The following is a 21010-nucleotide window of genomic DNA, read 5'->3' as shown; positions in this document are numbered from 1 at the left end:
AAGAGGGGGGAGACGTGTCTGGAGGAGGAGGAGAGGAGGAACGTAAAGAGAGTGGAATTGAGGGTAGGAACTTTGAATGTTGGCAGTTTGACTGGTAAGGGGAGAGAGTTAGCAGATATGATGGAGAGAAGGAAGGTTGATATATTGTGTGTGCAAGAGACTAAATGGAAGGGGAGTAAGGCCAGGTGGATCGGAGGGGGATTCAAATTTTTCTACCATGGTGTGGATGGGAGGAGAAATGGAGTAGGAGTTATTCTGAAGGAACAGCATGTCAAGAGTGTCCTGGAGGTGAAAAGAGTGTCAGACAGAGTGATGATGATGAAACTGGACATTGGAGGTTAAATGATGAATGTCGTTAGTGCATATGCACCGCAAGATGGGTGTATGATGGATGAGAAAGAAGATTTCTGGAGTGAGTTGGATGAAGTGATGAACAGAAAGTGGTGATTGGAGCAGATTTCAATGGGCATGTTGGTGAAGGGAACAGAGGAGACGAGGAGGTGATGGGTAGGTATGGCGTCAAGGAGAGGAATGAAGAAGGTCAGAGGATAGTGAATTTTGCCAAAAGGATAGACATGGCTGTGGTGAATATGTATTTTAAGAAGAGGGAGGAACATAGGGTGACATACAAGAGTGGAGGAAGATGCACACAGGTAGATGACATCCTATGCAGAAGAGTCAATCTGGAGGAGACTGAAGACTGCAAAGTGGTGGCAGGGGAAAGTGTAGCAGCATAAGATTGTGGTCTGTAGGATGACGTTGGAGATCAAGAAAAGGAAGAGAGTGAGGGCAGAGCCAAGAATGAAATGGTGGAAGTTGAAAAAGGAAGACTGCAAGATTGAGTTTAGGGAGAAGGTGAGACAGGCACTGGGTGGAAGTGAAGAGTCACCAGACAGCTGGGAAACAACAGCAGATGTAATAAGGGTGACAGCAAGAAGGGTGCTTGGCGTGACATCTGGACAGAGGAAGGAGGAAAAGGAAACCTGGTGGTGGAATGAGGAAATACAGGAGAGCATACAGAGGAAGAGGATGGCAAAGAAGAAGTGGGATAATCAGAGAGATTCAGAAAGTAGACAAGAGTACAAGGAGATAAGGCGCAAGGTGAAGAGAGAGGTGGCGAAGGCTAAAGAAATGGCGTATGATGAGTTGTATGAGAGGTTGGACACTAAAGAGGAAGAAAAGGACCGGTGGGCTAGACAGAGGGGCTGAGCTGCAAAAGATGTGCAGCAGGTTAGGGTGATAAAGGAAAAAGATGGAAATGTACTCACAAGCGAGGAGAGTGTCTTGAGCAGATGGAAAGAGTACTTTGAAAGGCTTATGACTGAAGAGAACGAGAGGTAATCACAAGGAAGGAAGCCCCAAAGTACTTCCAGGCTGAAGAAAATTCCTGTTCTGGATTAGACCCGGAAGTGCCAGCCAATCACGTGGTCGGAAGGACAGAAGCAATTCCGGGTGAAGACCAAGCAAGCGAGCTGGAGTTGGGAGGCAGTGTGACAGAGCTGCTGGGAGGAGAGGAGGAGGAGAATTATTGTATTATTATTATTGGTGTTTTTGTATGATGGTGAAGGTGCTTCGAGGCACCACTATTAGAAGAGAAGGAATAAAAGATCCTTTTGGTGCTTTTACCAGGTGTCTTGGGCGTTTGCCCGTTGGTTTTGAGGAGCGACAGCGCCCTCTATTGTCACTATATATATATATTGTATATATGTATTGTCAGAGTGGTCGAGGAGGCGTGACGCTGGATTCTCCAGCTGGAGAGACGCGGCGGTGCAAGTAGGTGAAACCGGCACCGTAAATAGAAAGGGAGACCCTAGCAAAAGGAGCCGCAATGTTTCTGAATGGACTCAAGTAGCAGGGGCTCCGACAGTGGTGGAGCCGGCTAGTAAGTGCCTGTTGCCAAAGCACACTGCTCCAAAGGCCAGTGGCAGCCTCGCTGAAGTCCAGGGGTGCAGACAGCACAGGGTCTCTTTGTATCTTATAGAGAGACCCAGACAGTCAGTGCACCCCAGACTAAAAAGAGGAGGATCTGGAAACAGAGGACCGGATCTCCTGTCAAAATACAGGAGTGCTCATCTGCAGTTGAGAGCCGCCCTCTGTAGGTGCAGAGGGAAGCCCCTAACCTGGTGAGAAACAAGGCAGAGTCGACATTCCCCATTTGTTTTCATTCCTCGAGGGCACGAGGGAGGGGAGTGCGTCGGTGTTATGAGTGTCATGTGACTAATCTTATTTGGAGACATCAGGACAGTTTCTCCGGACTTTTATTTTCCTTTTCAAGAGAAACCCGTGGACTCCAATGCACCGACCCCCTCACAAGAAAGGAACCAGCCCTTGCAGGACAGGCCGCTTCGCCCTACAGGCTTCAGCTGGGTGTGGGGCACTGTGGCAGATGACCAGGGACCTTGCCCCACTGGGACGCCTGGATCAGGGAAAGACCCCGAAAGGGGCAATATCTTCCCTGGGTACAAGAGGGCAACCCCCCTGATTTCCATCAAGGGTCATGGATACGGAGCTGGGAAGCTCAACCCTGTGAAGGGTCCGTGGCCCAACCAAGGGGCTGCCTGGATGATTCCTAAACCCTGGAGGACAGCACTTCCGCCACAAAAGGAAGTGCTGCCGGAAGACCATCACCGAACACTTGGGGCACATCCGGGGCGTGATAAAAGGAGCCGCCTGACTCACAGCAAAATCCAAAGTGTTAAATTCACACCTACAGAGTTAATTTTAACACTTCTTCAGAGTTTATATAGGTCCACACCAAATCGAGTTAAATTTACACTTTGTGTAGTGTTATATTTTTTGACACTTTCAGGTGTTGAAATCATCACTGTAAGAGTTCATTTTTTAACACCAGAGGTGTGTTGAACATCCACTTGGTGTAAACTAAATTCCCAAGGCACTCTGCTAGTGTTAAAAAAGTAACTCTTACGGTGTTGATTTCAACACATGACAAGTGTGGAGTGGCAATATGTTTACACTCAATGAGTGTTAGTATATCCTATTATTTTAGATGCAATATCAAGTTGGGGCACCTCATTTTATTCAGAAGCTAATGTCTCATTAATGGAAAGTTTAATGTACACACCTTATACACAAGATAAAAAAAACAGGAATCAAGATTTTTCAAAATGCTTGTTTTATTAAACAAAATAGTTTACACAATATTTCAAAACCTATACAACAAAAAAGCTGGTTTCCCATCCAAAATTATTTAAATATATAAAAAAGTGTGGTCTCAGTGGCAATTTACAGGGGATCCAAGTGTTAATTGACATTTTTGTACATGTAGGTTACAGCAGCTATCAATCCTTTGGTGTTAACACTGGTCTGTAACATTGAGCACAGCCAGGACTAAGTAAAAATAAATACAAAAATATAATAAGTCCCATTTAAAAGGGATAACATTAAATAAATAACTCACCACAAATTCTGGTATAATCTATTGCCTCATCATACCTACAGTCCACTTTTGGAAAAATACATCCTCCATAAAGAGATTAAATAAATTTTTAGGCCAGCATGTGCCAATTGTAACCATCTAAAGAAAATATTTTTACATGCCAATTAAACCAGCACAAATGGGGGTATGACATATTGACTCTCATCAGATCCATATACACTTTGCAAGTCAAATGGCCTGTGAAACTTCATAGTATTGGCTTTGATGAGTTCAGCTTTGCCACATTCACCCAGTACTTTAAATGCATGGAGATGCTCTGAGAAATGCTCGGTGAAAAGTTCATCCACCAAAAGAATATATTGTTGTCGATACTAAGTATTTTTCGAATCTGACTGAAAACTGGAAGTTGATCTTCAATTTTGTTGCAAAAATGAGGCCTACTTTGTATTCGGTCCCATCAATTTTCACCCAGTTCATGGAGTACATGGTTTTGTGCATGGGATTCAGTTGCATTCCTACTAAATGCTTGCTATCAACACTCTCCCAGCAAAATGTTTTCATTGGTCCATACTCAACATGTTTCAAAGGTGATGTTTCCCAAAGATAGCCTATGGACATCTGATGTCTTTTTGCCAAAGATTTGGTGATATTTTTAAAATTCTTGAGTGTATTTTTGAACACTTTATGTTTAGCTTTGAATCGCATGCTCCACATATGTACTAAAGGACCGATCTTACGTATAGTTGAAGGATAATGAATCATAAAATGATGCTTTGGCAATAAATTCTTGAGTGGATACAATTTTGTGAATAATTCATGGTGTTCAATTATTAAATACTTCATAAGAATAGTCATGCCTTGAGAGAGACATGGGGAAAATACAAGGTTGACTATTTGAAGTAAGAGAAGAAGCAAATGCCAGTGTTCATCTCCACTGGGCACAATATCACCAAACACTAACGGCATGTTTTTTAAAAGGCAAAGTGCCTGGATTGAGTTCAGCCCTAAGCCATTTCCTTTGTGGTCTAGATTCACTCGTGTGGGACGATTCTTTCATTCCAAATAGCCATAATCATAGGCATATATTCTGGAAACCAATTCACTCCATGACATAAAGTTACTGTCAACATATTCAAAGAGCAATTTCATTTCATATTGAGAAACTCCTTCTAGGATGTCATGCATTACATCGAAAGAGAAATTGTGGCATACATGAAAAAATTTTAGATTGTTGAGTGATGATTTTCTTTTGAGGCCATATAGTGATGAGATTTGTGGGTCTGATTCCAATTGAAGACAGTGGCGCTCATAGACGACACAATTACGTAAAACAACCCTTGGGTCACCCTCATTGTAAATAACCTGGTCATCTGCCTTTTCAGTCAAACATAAACGACAAAAATACTGACCACTAAAAGATTCAGAGAAGCCAAGGATTGAGTGCATTCCCAAGTTGTCTCCATTCACTTGACACAGAGTGCCATAAATTGTCCCTGTGGAAATTGGCAGTTCAATGCCATCGGTTTCTAGAATACTGATGTCATGGATCAAAGGCTCCAGTATGGGCTGGAACCCATATTTTTTCAAATCATGAGCATGAAATAGTGCAACTAAATGGATATTCATCAGTGTTGAATTAAATTTGGGTGGAAGATTTCTTAGTACAAAATAAAGTGCCCCAACTTTGTGTATCCCGTGTTTGGATCCAAGGGGATTTGCTGTTTCAAAATCATCATAATATAATTGGATCTGCAACGCAGTGGAATGTCTGGAAAATAATGGATTCCCTAATCAATCTACATACATCTGAATTTTGACACATAAATTTTAAAGTTTCTAATATTGGTACATAAACAAAGGTATCTTTTACTGGGACCTGATCATAACAGCCTGTTTTTTTATTGTGTCTCACATCATACCTCATGCCAAGTCCAATTTCAAGTGGCTCAACTACACTCCATTTATCAATGAAATAATTGGTTCTTTTGCTTTCTGTGTTAAAGCAAACAAATGGGTTTTCAAAATGTGTAAAACTACTCTTGACTGCTAACCTGACTGGATTATCAAGAGGAATAGATGACAATAGTTTGTGTTGAGTTTGTGTGTGAACTTCAGAAGTAAGCTCTTCAAGATCTGAGACAAGTGCTGAAATTAAACTGTTTGCCACACCACTGCATTGTAATTTGGCCAAAATTGAAGCACACATAGCCTTTGTATCTCTTTCAGAAAGGCAGTCATCATTGTTGTCCAGACAATCTGTGGGAAAACCTGGGGTATCACTGTCACCATTGTTCTCAAAATAAGAGGCACCTCGGGAATCACCAACGCCTGTCTGTATAGAACCTAACTGATTACTATCAACATCTTGGGATGACTGTGGTTCTACATAATGCAAACCATTATCCTCAAAATGAACACTGTTTAAATGTTTCCTAAACCCTGAAAAAGTACAAAACCGGCGCCTACAATCGCCTTGCATACAAATCAACCTGAACTTCAATGAAGGATAGAAACTGTGTGTAACTCGCAAGTGAGATATCAGCTGCTGGCTATTTGCATACAAACTCTCACAGTTAAAACATTTAAACATTGCTTAACAATTTCACACGTAGTTCTCTTACTCTTGGCGACTCGTTTGTTAGACCGATGTCAATGTTGTAGACTGTTGTCTGTAGAAAGGTGTAGACATTTGCCAGGGATTCCTCATAGGTTAGGTTAAAGACGTAATGAACTTTGAAAAGTTCATCTATGGCACTCAGGGAGGTGGCTCCTGCACAGGGGATGAGCTGCTTGTCAACAACGACATCAAAATTGTCAATCCTCTTTTTGGTTCGTTCTACTGCAAGTAGGTATGGTTGGTGGCTTTCTCTTCCCATGAGATGTTCTTTAATGCTGGTACAGGACTATAAAAGAATGACAAGTTATATTTTACAGCTGATGAATGCACAGCACTTAAAAAAAAAAAAAAGAGAACAGAATTCTTTAATACATTAAACAGTTCAAACCATGACTAACAATTTACCAGGGTGAAAATCTGAAGAGTGCTACAGCTAAAATTTAACAGAAAGTAAGTCTGGAGGTTATCTGCAACTACAAGATACGTAGCTGTTTGTAATTCATGTCATGTACAAAAGGAAGAAAATGTACTAGAAAAGACAGACAAGTGCAGGCCACTGTGACATGGTTAAAATTGATATCAAGTTTGCATGCCATCAATAACTCAAAAAAAAAAAAAAAATGAACACTATATTTGCCATGGGTGAAAAAGCACGAGAATAACTTCCTTCAGTATCAACCAAATAAATGCATCTATGACGGTACAACACATTGCAAAGACATTGATCCCACGTTGTAATTCACCTTCTGAAAATGTACAAGCCTGTCAACAGCATCAGTGGGACTGATTTTAACTTTCTTTCTCCCTGCAGAAGGTGGTAGCAAATGCAACAGCAACAAGAAAGAGGAAATGTCACTGTCCCATTCTGATGGAAAATGAGAAGTAGTCAATGTTCAGAAATATAAATTATTATTATTTTTTTTTTTTATTAATTTTATTACAATCAATACATAGCAATCACATTTTTACAAAAAAAAAAAGAATTATGCTAAGAACAGATCGATCCCCACCCTTGAGAGAGAGAGCAAGCCAAACGGTGTAAAATTTAAGGCTTTTAAAAATACCTAAATCAACAAATTCTCTGTGCTTTATAAAATCATTTCAAAATATTACTGATTAGATCCTGCCATGTTTTGAAAAAGTCTGCACAGATCCTCTAACTGAGTATTTGATTTTTCCAATTTTAAATAATATAACACATCAGTTTCCCACTGACTTAAAGAGGAGAGTTTGGGTTCTTCCAGTTTATCAGAATAAGTCTGCGTGCCAACAGTGTAGTGAATGCAATCACAATTTGTTTGTCTTTCTCCACTTTAAGACCCTCTGGAAGAACCCCAAACACAGCTGTTAATGGGTTAGGAGGGATTGTGAGTCCAAGACTGTCTGAGAGGTAATTAAAAATTTTTGTCCAGAATAATGTTAATTTGGAGCAGGCCCAGAACATGTGACCTAGTGAGGCTGGGGCTTTTGCAGCGTTCACAGGTTGGATCATGTCCTGGAAACATTTTGGAGAGTTTTAGTCGAGACAGATGTGCTCGATATATAATTTTGAGTTGTATAATTGTATGCTTTGCACATATGGAGCTCGAGTGAATTCTCTGCATTGCTACTTTCCACTCCTTTTCTGATATATTAATTGAGAGGTCATTTTCCCAGTGTCCTCTTGGATCTTTGAAAGGAAGGGATTGTAAAAGGATTTTATATATTGTAGAGATGGAGTCTAACTCCTTGAAATTGAGCAATAATTTTTCCAGCGTGGATGAGGGTGCAAGATGAGGAAAATCTGGAAGGTTCTGTTTAACAAAGTTCCTGATTTGAAGATAGTGAAAGAAATTTGTAGCTGGAATGTTAAATTTGGAATGTAATTGTTCATAGGATGCAAAGACGTTGTCTATATAAAGATCTCTAAGCAAGTTAATTCCAAATTTTTCCAGATATTAAAACTGCATATGTTTGTGAGGGTTGAAAGAGGTGGTTCTTTTGCAGGGTGCCACAGAAAGAAGCTTCTCCGTCTTAAAATGCTTTCTACATTGGTTCCAGATTCTAAGTGAGTGGAGCACAATTGGGTTATTAGTGTATTGCCGATAACGTGTGTTTATTGGAGCACAAGCAAGGAATACAAAGAAGTACTGCAGGATTTTACTTCTATTGCGGTCCATGCCTGTGTATGTTCTTCTATTTGTGTCCAGGTTCTTATCGACTGTATATTTGCCCCCAGTAATAAAACTGGAAGTTAGGTAGAGCCATGCCGCCTTCTGCCTTTTGTCTTTGTAGGGTCGCTCTTTTGATGCGTGGATGTTTAGAATTCCAAATAAATGAGGTTATTGTTGAATCTAATTGCTTAAAGAACGATTTATTAATGTATATTGGTATGTTTTGAAATAAAAAGGAGCTTAGGAAGAATATTCATCTTAACAGTGTTAATTCTTCCAGCTAGTGTGAGATGAAGGGTTGACCATCTATGCAAGTCTTGTTTAATTTTTTCCATGCAGACGCGAAATTTTGTTGATAAAGAGCTTTATGTTTACTTGTGATGTTTACCCGAGGTATTTAAACTGTTCTGCAATGATAAAAGGAAGGGTGTCTAATCTAATATTATATGCTTGCGAATTCACGGAAAGAGTACACTTTTATTCAGATTAATTCTGAGACCAGAGAGCTTTTGAAATTCTGTGAGTGCTGCTAAGACTGCAGGCACAGAATTTTCTGGGTCCGATATATACAGTACCATGTCATCTGCATATAATGAGATTTTCTGTTCCAGTCCTTCTCTGCTAATCCCCTTTATCTGATCAGTATTTCGACAATGTATTGCCAGTGGTTCAATGGCAATTGCAAACAGCAGTGGTGACAAAGGGCATCCTTGTCTTGTGCCACGTTCTAGTTTAAAGTAGTCTGAGCAAATGTTATTGATGCAAACTGAAGCTTCTGGGTTAGTATACAGTAATTTAATCCATGCACAAATGTTGGGCCAAACCCAAACTTCTCCAAAATAGTAAAAGGTATTTCCATTCAATCATGTCGAATGCTTTTCTGCATCCAATGATAATAATATTTCTGGGGTGTTTGATTTAGTTGGTGAGTATATTACATTAAACAGGCGTCGAAGATTTGAAGATAAGTGTCGGCCCCTAATAAATCCAGTTTGGTCTTGTGATATTACTGAGGGAGCACTTTCTCCATCCTTCTAGCTATGATTTTAGAGAGTATTTTAACGTCGTTATTCAGAAGTGAAATTGGTCTGTATGATGCACATTGTAATAAGTCCTTATTTTGTTTTGGAAAGACAGTGATTAGTGCTTGGCGAAAGGTTTGTGGAAGAGATTGGTTATCTCTGGCTTCTGTAAATGTTGCTAATAGGAGGGAGCTAGCTGAGCGGAGAATTTCTTGTAAAACTCTGCAGGGTAGCCATCAGGGCCTGCTGCTTTTCCACCTTGGAGTGACTTTATAGCATCCAGTAATTCTGATAATGACAGAGGTTTATCGAGCTCCTCCACACTAATAGCGTCAATTTGTGGTATCTGTAATTTATCCAGAAATGCATTAGATTGTATATTGTCTTCTTTAAACTCAGTAGTATATAGGGATTTATAGTAGTCTCTAAAAGTGTACATTATATTTTTGTGTTCGATGATTTTATCTCCGTTCGTGTTAGTAATTACGAGATTGCGTTGCACATCTTGCTTGTGAATTTGTTGCGCTAAAAGCTTATTAGCTTTCTCTCCATGTTCATAATAATGATGTCTGGATTTGTAAATTAGTTGTTCGGTTTCTTTAGTTGTCAAGAGGTTTAATTCTGAATGTAGAGCCTGCCTCCTCTTATGTAGAGTCTCGCTTGGTAGTCTGGCATGTTCTTCATCTATTTTAGTAATTTCGCTTTTATCTCTGCTACTTTCTTCGCTTCGGATTTATTTCTGTGGGAAAGATATGAGATAATCTGTCCTCTTAAGAAGGCCTTAAGAGTTTCCCAGAGTATTCCTGCAGAGATCTCAGGGGATGTATTTGTCTCTAGAAAGAATTCAATTTGTTTGGATATAAATTCAGTACAATTCTCGTCAGCTAATAGAAGCGGATTGAGACGCCATCTGGGGTGAGTGTATGGGGCTTAGTAATTTCAGCTCCAAGATCATCGGAGCATGGTCTGAAATAACAATAGCATCGTATTTACAAGATTTAATCTTAGGCAAGAAGTTATTATCTATAAAGAAGTAATCAATCCTTGAGTAGCAATGATGTACTGGTGAGTAGAAAGAATATGTTCTTGAATTTGGGTTTAAAAACCTCCAGGGATCTGATAAGTTGTGATCAGTTATAAACTTTGTAATTATCTTTGCGGTGTTAGTTGCCGTTCCCCCTGTGGAGGAAGTCTTATCTAAAAGTGGATTTAGAACACAATTAAAGTCCCCAGCCATTATAAGTTTATGAGTGTTCAGATTGGGAATGGATGCAAATAAATTTTGTATAAATTCCTTATCATCAACATTAGGTGCATAAACATTTATCAAAATCATTTTACAGTTAGATAAGTCTCCCATGACCATCACATATCTCCCTTCAGGATCCAATACTACATCTGATGCTACAAATGGTACTGTTCTATGTATGAGAATTCCCACCCCTCTAGTTTTCTTTGTAAAACTAGAATGGAACATTTGGCCAGTCCAGTCTTTTGCAGCGGAACTGATCCTTACTTAGTAAGTGGGTTTCCTGTAAAAATACTATTTTAGCATTTAGACCTGTTAGGTGAGAAAGTACTTTCTTTCTCTTTAATTCGTGATTCAGGCCTTTAACATTCCAGCTTACGAAGTTAACTGTCCCATCATGGAGACACTGATTCTGAGTTTTTGGTGTCATATTATAGTCTTAACTGGAAGTGAAATAGTTTAGGTCTTAATTTCCTATTCCCCCAAGAGTTGTTGCCATGCAGCTTATTATTACGTGATAGTTATAATTATAAAGATTGAGATGATAGATTAGATATAGATCAAGCCTGCTCTCTTTCTCTTCCCCTTAACCCCCACCCTCCCTTTTGCCTCCCCAGGTGAGGCTAAAACCCACTTCATGCAGTCCCAGTCCTCTGACATACCCAGAGACAGAGCACGTCCAAAGCACATCAAGCCCCCATGCAGTGGCGCTTTAAGGTTAAAAGATAGAGATATCTGTTACCAATATAGTCTTTAAAAGAGGAAAAAGAAAAAAAAAAAAAAAGAAAAGAATTTTGCACTTAATATATATATATATACATATAATCTTCATCAATTTTAGTGCATTAAGATGATATCCCCAGATAATAAACCCAGGTGATGGTGTTAAAGATGTGTCCAAAACAAGCATAACAAGTCTTAATGCAGTAATAGCAATAACAGTAAACCAAGGGTATGATATTGAACAGTCTCATTTAGGGTACACATGAAATAATTAGAAAAGAAAAAGAGGAGGAAAACGTAATTAAGCACAATAAAACATAAACATTTAGCCCTAGTAATACTAAGTAATGATAAGTAATAAGTAAGTAATAATAATATAAGAATATGAGAATATATGCTGATAAAAACCCGTATTTTAAAACAAATAGATCAGACAGTAGATTATTAATCCTAGCTTTATCATTTACCGCCATGACTCACAATTATGTATCAGAATAGTCCCGGGATCAGCTTTCTTAACTCATTTTCTGCCTCCTCCTTGCTAGCGAAAACATAGAAATGACCCTGCCATTCCACTTTCAGTTTTGCGGATACAGGAGGCCGTATTTGACATTGGCTTGCCGTAGCGCTGTTTAATATTATAGAAGGCGGCGTTTATAGCTGTTGCTGGAGAGAAGTCAGGGAAGACGCGAATGTGGCAATCTTCATATATAATATCTTCCTTTTTTCCTGAGGAGTTCCATCACCTCTAACTTAAATGATAATCGTTCAAAACGAACTATAAAAGATCTTGGTCGGGTCTGACGGTGTTTGATCAGCGTGACGCGTAAGCGCTGCTATCTCAGATTCTGCTTTAAAGTCGCCCCCGATTATTTTAGAAAAAAGTTCAGTTGCGAATTTCACAGGGTTTAAACTTTCTCGATTCTCCGGCAGGCCTTCAATTCTGACATTATACCTTCTATTCCCATCTTCTAAAGCAGCCAGTCTGTCTCCAAGTTTTTCTCCGAGTTTTTTACATTCGAACTGACATTTACTGCTCTTTCCTCGGCACAGGCAGCTAGATGTTCGGCTATTTCGATCCGATTCGTGAATGTCTCACTAAGATGCTCCAATCGATCAGCAAGCGTGCTCAGTTTAACTGAGTTTTTCTCAATGCGCTCTTCGATTTTACCCAGCACCTGTCGAAGTTCAAGTTGTACCTCTTGGCGCAGCCTTTCATTTGCCTGTTGGATTTCCTGTTTTAATTCCTGTTTCAGTCTCTCAAGTGCCTTTGCCGTTGCTTTCTCATTAGCCTTCTCGCTTTTCTTTATATCTTGCCTGAGCTCAGCGAGCAACACTTTCAGTTCAGATAGCTCAAATGTGCCTTCTTGTGCCGTAGATGAAGCAGCAGACTCTGCTGAAGCCGGTGTCCCCGCTGCTCCAGTCCCGCGTAATTGCGTAACTGAAGCCGCGGACCTCCCGGCCTTTTCCAGTTTCAGGTAATCCTCTCCAATCGGCGAGCTATAGAAATATAAATTAGTATGTAGAATAGATAGCCTTGCCTGCCATTTAAAACCTCAAAATACCACTTACCGTGTTCAGACTGTTGTTTCTCTGCTGCACTGATGTGACTTTGAAGTTCTGCTGTCAAAGTGAGAGACTTTGCTTCTTCAATGACTTTTGGCTTGAATGCCGTCTCCCACTGCTCAAGCAATTTTGCAGATGTTTCAGCATTAAACAGCAAAATAAAGTCTTGATTTACCTAATGATATTGCATACAACAAAACATAATGGCATCATGCTTGAATCACACTTAATCCCTTAAACCAAGAAATAAAACAGGAAAGGATTTTTATACTTACCAACCCTTTTACTTCTAAAATCTTGGAAAGATTTTTAAGATGTCAGTTGACCTTTCCGGGTTATGAACGAGCTCTTGCCGATGCTTAAAGGTTTGCTTCATCTTTTGCCTAACTTCAGTCTCATCAGCGGTGTGGAGAAGGAGTGAAATGGCTTCTCTGCATGCATCTCCATCAAGTTGTTCAGTGTCCTCTATTTTTCTTCGACGACTTGGTCCACCAGTCTCACGAGACATCAAGTAAACACGTTTTGGATTCTTCCTTGACAGAGTTTTAAGCCGCCAAGAAATAAATCCTGTTCCCTTCTCGGGATCATAAAAATGTTCCTAAAATGAAACAACAAACAAGGAAGCAATAAAGTACATTTATTAAATCTCAATAGTAAATTAGAATTACATAAACACTGACATTGAAAATCATACCAAATGAAAAAGTGTTAAATAAAATCCAGGTATTTCTTTTAAATAATTGCAGTATTCAACTACATAAAAAGTACCTGAAAGTGACTAAGGTGTGCTTACATAGCCCTTCGATGAATATGGGTCTCTTAGAGCAGGGAAAAGAGAAGCAATGCCCAAGGCATACGTCTCTCTCTGTTGAAGTGTGGGAATCCTCCTGAAAATTGTAGAAGATTAAGTAGAACTTCGTCATTTATCCAATACTTAAACCTCCATATATGTATGAATAGACACAAAGCAAGCCTGATATTGTGTCGATTTATTAATTCTCTGATAGCTTACCCATGAACCTCTGTCATATGGCTAACAAGAACATTAACAAGCTGTCGTCTCGTGCTGTGCTTCAGTGTTTTAGTTAGCTCATATTCTTCGAGAACATCCAAACCACCAGGTTTCTCTTTCGGGCATTTTGAACAATCTAGTTATTAAAGACAAAAAAAACATAAAGGAATGGTATGATGACATCACACACAAAAGTTATCCATGAATGCAGATATTTCCACATTTACCTGTTTTGCCTTTTCAGCACTTGTGATTTCTCTGCCATTATTAAAGTTTGAGGTTGCAGACAGGTTCAGTTTAGTTCTCTCCAACCCTTCTACATCACTGGAGTTTGAAAGTGTATCAGTGCATGTACTTGGTGTTGAGGTAGCTGTGGGTGAAATTTTTTTTAAAAAAGGAGAGATCAATATTGATTATCAAATATTTTATTAAGTTGTTTAGTCATTTCAGAAAAAAAAAAATAATACCACCAGAAACATCCAGATCAGCAAAAAGTCCTTGTGGAGGACATTTTACTGTGCAGCATATCTGTGGGTTGCTCTGAACCAACTCTTGAAAAATATCTTTCTCCACGTTAGTATTTGTCTCATCAAAGACTTGAAGTGCATCATTTGATGTAAGCCCAATTTTTTTTTTTACTAAAACAAGATACATTTGGTTATGAAATGTCAATAAAATTAACTTTTTGAATCAGCTGAAACATTATCCAACACATAATTAAATTCAAATTTACCTTCGTTTAGAAACTCCTCAAATGTGAACCCATCTTGCAATTTGATGTATTTCTTCACCTGAAGATAATTCACCTTCACCAGCATGATGAGACCTCATGAAAGAACTTCAATCTTAGCTTTGAGAGAGCAGTTGTTTAACAATCTCGGTACAACAGTTTAATATATTGGCTAAAGCAACTTTAACTGTCATTAAATTTTTCAACTTTGTTTGTGCTACATACAATATATATTTCAGAACATAAATATATCTAATATGGAGGCATATTTTGGTCAAAATTAAATACGCAGACAACTAAATCTAAGAATAATTACATTTCAAGGTGTGTTTCGTATCTTGTCGGTGGCATTGAAATAAGTAAATGGGTACATAATTAATTTAACACACAAAGAAATAAATCAGGAAATGCAGTGGAACCTCAGATTTCGATTATAAATTCGTTCCTAAAGGCTGTTTAGAAACCGATTTGTTTAAAAACTGAAACCATTTTCCCCAACATACCAAATCATGTAAAATTGATTCATCCGCTCCCGAACCCCATGACTGCTTATTTAAACCTTTATAACCACACTTCATGCATAAAATCGTAACAATGAAAATGCATACAATCTTACACAGAAGAATAAATACATAAAATACAGACGAAAATGTAACTTCACTTTACCTGTACGGAGAAGAGTTAATGTCGTTAAGTGGAAGATGGTGAGAAAGGGGATTGTTAAAGGCAGATGTCGACTTTGTCCACATGAGGCACACGAGGGGCTCAGTACAATCCAGATTGCTTCTCACGGCGACTTAATTCTTTTAATTAATTATTTTACATTTATACAGCGCTTTTCTCACTACTCAAACCGCTCTCCACATAGGGAAGACCCTGAAAGCAAACATGCAACAGATGTTTTATGTTGATCTATGTGTGAAACCATTGTTTGTAGTGCCTTTCAGAAAATAGATGTTAGTCGCCGGAGTTGGAGACAGCTAACACGCGGTGTCAACACACTGCATACATCCACAGACGTTTTATGTTAATTTAGGTCAGAATCATTGATTTGTGTGTTTTTAGAAAATTCAGCTTTTTGGAAAAATATTCATCTCTGACAGAAAAAAAAGATCAGCCATATATATATATATATATATATATATATATCAATTATAAGCATACAATTGCAATATGCTTGTTATTGTAACCATTTAACGATTGACAATCAATCATTTTTCAGTAATCAGTTTGTTAAAAATAAGTATTATTCTCACATTAATTTATTGGCCATTCTCGCAGTGTGTTCAGTAATGACCGCAAAAAAGAAAGGGGAAGTGCTGCTGCACTGCCGGAAATCAAATCCACTCTTTGGTGGTGTAATGTATACTTACTCCCCAAAATAACATTGAGTGCAAACACTGTGTAACACTCCAAGTGTTGATATTCTCAAATTAACACCTCTGAAAAAACAACACTAAACAACACTGAAGATTTTGCTGTGCTCCCTTCGAGGAGCCGGAGTCGGGTGGAGGGAGACGGAGCTTGTAAGAGCAGCCAAAGAGAGAAAAAGACTGAGGAGTAGTGTGTGAGTGGGTGGAACCAACTGTAAATAGTTTGTAAATAAACAGCGTGCATTTTGGACACTGGTGTCATGTCTGTCTGTGGCCAGACTAGCTTTTACAAAAATATATATATATATGTATATATTATATATATATTGTCACGCACGCGGACAATGAATGCCCAGATCCTGTCCCTGCAGCAAGCGCAAGCCGCTACCACCCGGGAGTTGGAGGAAACGAAGGCCAGGTTGGCAGAAGCCCGGAGGGTAAGACCCGACCTGCCTCGTCCAGTGCCTCCGCCTCTGGTGCCTATGACAGAGGCTGATGACGTTGAGTCGTACCTCAGCATATTTGAACAGACGGCCACCCAGAACGAGTGGCAGCGGTCAGAGTGGGCGTCCATTCTGGTGCCCTACCTGAAGGGACCCGCGCAGCGTGCTTACTACGATCTCCCCGAGGAGGAGGCCGCAAGTTATGACCACCTAAAACAGGAGATCCTGGCACGCTACGGTCAGCAGGCGAGTGAATGGCGGAGCTGGCAGTTTGACCCAGAAAAAACGGCCCGAGCCCAGGCCTTTGACTTCTGGGGTAAAATGGGGCGCTGGCTACAGCTCGATGGTCCCCAAGCCCGGAAGGTAGTAGAGCAGGTGGCCTGTGAGGGCCTCGTAAACGCCTTGCCTAGCTCCCTCACCCAGCAGGTCCGGCGCCATCCTTACAAGGACATGTTGGGACTCCTGGAAGTCCTGGAGCGTCAGCTCGCGGTCTTCCAAGCCGGGGGGTCGGAAAGACAAGCTCGTGGGAACCGACAGGGACGGGCGGCCACCCCCGAGCCCTCTCGACGTGCTGATCAACGAGGAGGTCCGGCGCTTCTGTCAATCCTGTCCGGAATGTCAGACTCACCAGATTCCTAGGAGGGACCGAGCTCCTCTCGTCCCAATACCCGATAGACATCCCTTTTGATAGAATAGGGGTGGACTTAGTAGGCCCCCTGGAACCCTCAAAAGTACATATTGGTCATGGTGGATTACACTACCCGATACCCAGAGGCGATACCCAGAGGCGGTTCCCCTGCGCTCCGCTAACACAAATATCGCATGGGAATTAATCAACCTATTTTCTAGAGTGGGTATCCCCAAAGAAGTCCTCACGGACCAGGGTACTCCCTTCACCTCAGATACATTCAGGGAGGTTGCCAGATTACTGTGAATAAAGCACCTGAAGACGTTTGTCTACCGCCCTCAAACAGACGGGCTGGTGGAGCGTTTTAATCAGACAGATTAAACAGATGCTCTGCAAGGTAGTCAACGCCGATGGCAGGAACTGGGACCAGCTCCTACCGCTCGTGCTTTTTGCCTACCGGGAGGTGCCCCAGGCCTCTACAGGCATCCCCCCTTTTGAATTATTGTACGGGCGACAACCTCAAGGACTTTTAGACATACTAAAAGAGGGCTGGGAGGCTGAGGCCCTTCCCTCCTCCAATATATTGGAGTATGTGGCGCAACTACGCGACAGACTAGCTAAAATCAGGCCACTCCTGAACAACCACGTGACTCGTGCACAGGCAGCGCAGGCCCGGCGTTACAACCGCAACTCCGTCCACCGAGAGTTCCGCCCGGGGGATCGAGTGATGGTGCTCGTTCCTACCTCCCATTCCAAGTTGCTAGCTCACTGGCAGGGGCCATACGAGGTTAAGAAAAGAAAGGGGCTTGTCGACTATTTAGTTACCAAATCGTCGGCCGAGTGAGAGGATCTACCATGTCAATTTGTTAAAACCTTGGAAGGACAGGGAGGAGTCTCCCGACCCTCGTAGATCCCTCTCCCTATTCGCTAGCACGTCTGCCCTTAACCTCGGTGACGAGCTGACACCCTTACAGTGGCGGGAGTTAACTCAGGCAATCCAGGCCGTCCCCGAAGTAGTGAACGAGTCACCGGGCCGGACCTCGCTGATTGCGCACGATATAGTCACGGACCCTGGAGTAGTCGTCCGGGAGAGGCCCTATAGACTCCCGGAGGCAAAACGCGCCGAAGTGGAACTGGAGGTGCAATGGATGTTGGATATGGACATTGTTGAGGAAAGCCGTAGTCCTTGGTCCAGTCCTATCGTCCTCGTTTCCAAGCCAGACGGCTCTTGGAGGTTCTGTAATGACTTTAGACGTCTGAATCATGTCTCCAAGTTCAACGCCTACCCGATGTCCCGCATTGACAACCTACTTGAGCGCCTGGGTGCGGCTCGATACTTAACTACTCTTGACATGACGAAAGGGTATTGGCAAATTCCCTTAACGGCATCTGCAAAAGAAAAAATGGCCTTTAGCACCCCTAGTGGACATTGGCAATACAAGGTCCTCCCATTTGGGCTGCACGGGGCCCCAGCGACATTTCAACGTTTGGTGGATAGAGTGCTGAAGCCCCACCAGTCCTATAGTGCCGCCTACCTGGATGACGTCATCATCTATTCCGGCACCTGGGAGGAGCATCTACTGCAGGTCTCTGCTGTCCTTGCAACACTCGCTAAAGCCGGCCTCCGCATTAACCCCCGTAAATGTTATTTTGGCTTAAAGGAGGCCAAATATTTAGGCTACCTTGTGGGACGAGGACAGGTGAGACCCCAATGTTCCAAAGTCAAAGACATTCTGGAATGGCCCCGTCCGAATACCAAGAGACAGGTGCAGGCTTTCTTGGGGCTGGCGAGGTACTTCCGCCGGTTCGTACCCCGTTCCTCTGAAAGGTCAGCACCCTTGACCAATTTAACAAAGAAGGGCACTCCCCTATACGTGGTATGGAACGACAAGGCGGAACACACATTCAGTGACCTAAAAAAGGCCCTAATGTCGGCACCTGTATTAAGGACCCCTGATTTTGGGCTTCCTTTTATCCTCCAGACCGACACTTCGGACACAGGCCTGGGGGCCGTGTTGAGCCAAAGCGTCGATGGTGTTGAACACCCCGTGATGTACTTAAGCCGGAAACTGCTAGACCGAGAGACCAAGTATGCGGCAGTGGAGAGCGAAGCCTTGGCCATTAAGTGGGCGGTGGCTCACTCACTACCTGTTGGGTCGTGAGTTCACTCTAGTGACTGATCACGCTGCGCTTCAGTGGATGTCCCTGCACAAAGAGTCGAATCCGTGGGTCACCAGGTGGTTTCTGGACCTACAACCCTATAAGTTCACGGTCACTTATCGTCACGGCAACCTTCAGGCCAATGCCGATGCCCTCTCTCGCCTCCACGACCTCTTGGTTAGGTCCGCCTGACCTGACGGTCTTGGGCTAAGGGGGGGAGTTGTGTCACGCACGCGAGATTAGGAGACCGCGGACGGACCTTAAACCGCTTCGAAAGACGTTCGCCGGCAGGGAGTGGCGGGGTACTAACCTTTCTCCTTTGATTTCTTCCAGGAAAAAAGATGCTCCGCCATCATAAGCCTTCCCGCAGTACGTTTACTTCTGCCATTCCTCCGCCATCTTTCCATACGTCATCAGTCTCATCCTCCCTCACGGTTCCTTCCCAGCATTCCTCCACTTCCGGCTCCTCACTTATAAAATGGCCGCCGACGCCTCTAATAGTGTTGCGCATATGAACTGTTTTGTTTATATCTTTTGACCTGATTTGAAGTGTGGATTTTTCTGCAATATACGGGGCCGGAAACCCCAAAACTTTATGTTGTCTCTTGTTGAGTCTTTTACAATATATATATATATAGACTTTTAGTTTAGTAAAAACTGCAGTCTAACAAACATATTCCTATAGAGCATACAGACCCTGCTGGATGCAATTTTTTTGTAACTTGCTTAAAAATATATTTAAAAAAAGACTTCATCAGACATGCTTATTGATGACTTCTGACTTGTCATGGATTTAAGATATGTGCTACATTTTCAAATTCAGGTCAGGTCAGGTTGGGGAGCATGTACTGGTATAGTGCGTTGCCACACCAACTACATGACGAAACAGTTTGGGATCCCCCATGCAGACACACGGCCCGGTCCCACCCTATGGAAATGACCTTCTATCTGCTGCAACCAGGTATTATGTTGTTGACTCCTTGGCCTGGTCCAGCCACTCGGGTCCCCCTCGGGAAATTGCGCCACATGGCCGTGGTGCTGTAACTGACGCTCCCTCACAATGCAGGTAATATATCTCATTCAGGACTCCTTGATCAACTGCTCATCTGACATAAAGTCAAACCAGCTGTACCTAAGGATTCTCCCGAGAGACACAGTAGCAAAGGAGTCCAGTTTTCGTCTCAGGTCACTGGATAGCGTCCATGTCTTGCAACCATATAGCAAGACAGAAAGCACCAGCACTCTGAAGACTTCATCCTTTTGCATAGATATGACCCCCCATGCTCTCCCAATCCATCTACTAACTTCATAGGAAGAGTCACCAGAAACAAAAATGTCACTGCCAAGGTAAGTAAACCTCTCGACAAGGTCGACACTTTTTCTGCAGACAGACACACTGCTGATGGCCGTGCCAAGAGGTCATTAAAGGCCTGGATCTTGGTTTTTATCAGGAGACTTGCAAGCAGAGACACTCAGACTCCTCGCTCAGTCTCTCAAGATCCCAGGTCAGAGCATCTATTGACTCTGCAAAGATCACAGCATCATCAGAGTCAAGATTAGTGAATCTTTCTTCACCAACAGATACCCCACTGCCACTGGACTCCATGACCTTGCCCAACACCCAGTCCATACAAGCATTGAACAGAGTAAGAGCAAGAACACACCTCTGATGAACCCCAGAATCAACTGGGAAAAACACACAAGTTCTGCCTCCACTCTGAACAGCACTCACAGTACCAGTGTGCAGGCCAGCCGTGATATCCAGCAACCTTCAGGAGATCCTGTGAACCTTCAGGATGTCCTACAAGGCAGCTCGATCACCTGAGTCGAATGCTTTACAAAAATTGACAAAGGCTGCAAAGAAACTCAGCTGATATTCACATTTGCACTCCATGAAAACCCTTAGTGCCAGGATGCAGTCGATGGTAGACCTTCTT

General features: G+C 41.9%; 1 pseudogene; it reads right to left on the bottom strand.

Moving 5' to 3' along the window:
* Nucleotides 1-3144: 3144 nt before the first annotated feature.
* Nucleotides 3145-15552, bottom strand: LOC120515042 (annotated as a pseudogene).
* Nucleotides 15553-21010: the final 5458 nt, after the last annotated feature.

Source organism: Polypterus senegalus, chromosome 14, assembly GCF_016835505.1.
Source record: "Polypterus senegalus isolate Bchr_013 chromosome 14, ASM1683550v1, whole genome shotgun sequence".
Taxonomy (NCBI): Eukaryota; Metazoa; Chordata; class Cladistia; order Polypteriformes; family Polypteridae; genus Polypterus; species Polypterus senegalus.
The sequence above is the reverse complement of the archived record's forward strand: the minus strand, read 5'-3'. Positions and strand labels throughout refer to the sequence as shown.